The sequence below is a fragment of the Hevea brasiliensis genome, chromosome 12, assembly GCF_030052815.1.
Source record: "Hevea brasiliensis isolate MT/VB/25A 57/8 chromosome 12, ASM3005281v1, whole genome shotgun sequence".
Taxonomy (NCBI): Eukaryota; Viridiplantae; Streptophyta; class Magnoliopsida; order Malpighiales; family Euphorbiaceae; genus Hevea; species Hevea brasiliensis.
The window spans coordinates 55,983,980-55,987,139 of NC_079504.1; positions in this window are offsets into that span (position 1 = coordinate 55,983,980).

Below are 3,160 nucleotides of genomic sequence, written 5' to 3' on the forward strand. Positions count from 1 at the left end.
TCATTGCTCATGGAAACAAGCATGTAACACTTAGCTCTCATATCATGCTCCTTCCACTTGTCCAAAGTTTCATGTTCCTCTTGTGTGGCCTCTGGAGGTAAGGGACCAGGAACATTTAAATCTAGAACATATCCTATATGTTCAAGGTTCAGGACAAGTTTCAAATTTCTTAGCCAATCAGACATATTAGGTCCTGTCAACCTATTGCGATCAAGTATGCTTGCAAGGATATTGGATGGTGGTGGTTGTTCTGTGCTCATAATTATCAGAAAATTAATTGCAAAAAATAACCAGATTAATTAGTAAATGTATCAAGTAATTAACCAAATTTATTATGGTCTTTTAATCAAATTAGTCCTCTCACTAACTTAACGAATCCTACACTTCCAAAGTAAAAAATAAAAATCCTAGTTGGATGGATTTCTAGTGGGTGATTGAATTCTTATAATTCTATTGATCATCCTCAGGTACATCCATTATTGGAATTACAATAAACTATAAGTGAGCAACTCCTTGCCCATCACATCTCATGTGAGGTTCAATCCTTTACCTAGCCCCTAATGCTCAAAATCTCAGGTACATCCATTATTGACTTATCTTGCATTAGTTAAGTTGATCCCATTGAGCCAGTAATTATGCAAATAATTTTAATGTCCTCAGTACATCAATATTGGCCACCAAACCATTTACATATTTACAACATCTCATGCTTAACAATTATTCTTAAGAAAATCTCTTAAATTAATTGCATCTTATGCAACTATTTAAAATTTCTTAAAATAATTACCCCAATGGAGGGCCCATGTTATAATTACTTTAATTATAGCATATCCAACTTAATCATTTGTTTGGAAGATTTTATGGTCATCCTAATTACTATTAAGGTCTCACTTTGCACATTATCCATTTAGCATGCATATATCATATACTGCATACATTCACATACATCTCATGCATTCATGGACAATAAATTAATATGGTATGATCATGGACTTTCTAAGGGATTTAATTCTGAGCCACCAAGAATTGAATCAGGGCATTCCTAGGTGCATTTCATTCATTCATTTTACAAGAGTTGCTGAAGGAGTACATAATCAACACTTGATCTTGAATTCCTCTCACTGGTCCCACCAATGCTCTTGACCTCCTTGAACTTCTTGCAATCCATTATTACATAGTAATCCTTGTCATACTAAGGTGAATTTACAAGAACTTAAATAAATGAAATTACAAAAAAAATTATTACAAACTTAATAATACATGCCCAAAATAAATTAAAATAAATTAATTAATTTACAATCCCAAAGAAACATAAAAGAAATAAATCTAATCACATTGGTCTTTTATATTCCATGATCATCCATCATGCATATCACTATTTAGCAATTAAATAAAACATACATACTTAAATTAAATTGAATATCTCATATTCAACTTAAAAAGCCAGATTTGAATATGATTCAAATAAATTTAAAAATTCAAATTTGAATCTCATTCAAATAAATTTAAAAATTCAGATTTGAATCACATTCAAACAACCTTAAAAATTCAGATTTGAATCACATTCAAACATTTCTTAAAAAATCAGATTTGAATCACATTCAAATATTTTTTAAAAAATCAGATCTGAATATTATTCAATCAACTTTAAAAATTCAGATTTGAATATGATTCGAATAGCTTTAAAAATTTAGATTTGAATCACATTCAAACAGCTTTTAAAATTCAGATTTGAATCACATTCAAATAATTTTTAAAATTCTGATTTGAATCATAATTTAATTGTGATTAAAATTCTAATTAAACAATTTAATTAGACATAGGATGAGCTTTTAGATCATACAACAATTGTAAATTAAAAAGCAAACCTTGCGCCACCTTGAAGAACCTTTGTTGCCGCCACCAATGGTGGCTTCACCATGTGTGCTGCCATACAACCATTGCAACCAGCAATGGATCAATCATCTCATGATCATATCACACAATTAAATCATATAATCAACAATCTAAATGGCAAATATAGTGGCTCTTATACCAATTGAAGGAACAGAAGTGTGAAAAAAATAAGTTTATACCATTGAATTCAAAAATTTCACATAGGGTCACATGCATCATGCAAGATTTATTTTTATCTATTTGATTTCAATGATAAACAACATATTAAAACTCTTTTAATATGTTTTTGGATCTGTATTTGCCATTTAAGATTTTAAAATTAATCAGATTAATTTTAGAACCCTAGATTAAATCAAGAACAATTACACTAACCTCTTGATGCACTGCAGCGTATTTACGCCTTTGAGATTCGTCTTTAGGACACCAAATGTTGTCCCTCTAGCTTATCCACACCAAGAACACCTATGGCAGCCCTTGAACAGCTTCTAATGCTTTTTCTATTAATTAGAAATTCAAGTTCTGCCTTTTAAGAGATTAGAGATGTAAACAGGACACTAGAAACAATTTCTAGTATTTTTAATTCAAGAGATTGATGGCTAATCTCTTTGAATTGATGAGAGATGAAGAGGAAGAGAGGGAGAGCTTCAAAATGGTGTGACAAAGGAGTGTGGCTGCTGGTTGTATTTTATTTTCTCATAACAACACTTATATTGCTAGGTTAACACATTAAACCCTTGCCACAAGTCACCCTTTGATTAGCTCTAGGTTTTAAGTGACCCAATCACATTGTGCCAAGTGTCAAACCTATATTTAATCTTAATTTTAATCATCTTACATGATTAAAAGACATTTGGCAAGCTTATGTATAATGCCATGTGTCACCATCTTACGGTGTCACATGTCACACTGCAAAATGACCAAAATGCCCCTATGTCTTAATTTTGAGTTCTTAACCCAAAATAATTATTTCTCTTCTTCTAATTAATTTATATCAAATATAAATTAATTAATTAATCTCTATTAATTAATTTCTTATTAATTAAATTTATATTTAAACACTTTAAATATAAATTTAACTTATACTATACATCCAATAATCTAGATTTGGTTTCAAGTCATGCAAGGGACTTTGCAATCTAATTGCAAATCAACCTATTTAATTAATAAATTAAACTCTTTAATTAATTAATTAATTAAATCATATTTAAATAGGTGATAACTTGTGTATGTGTGTGACTTACTAGCTCATCACTAATTGGCAATG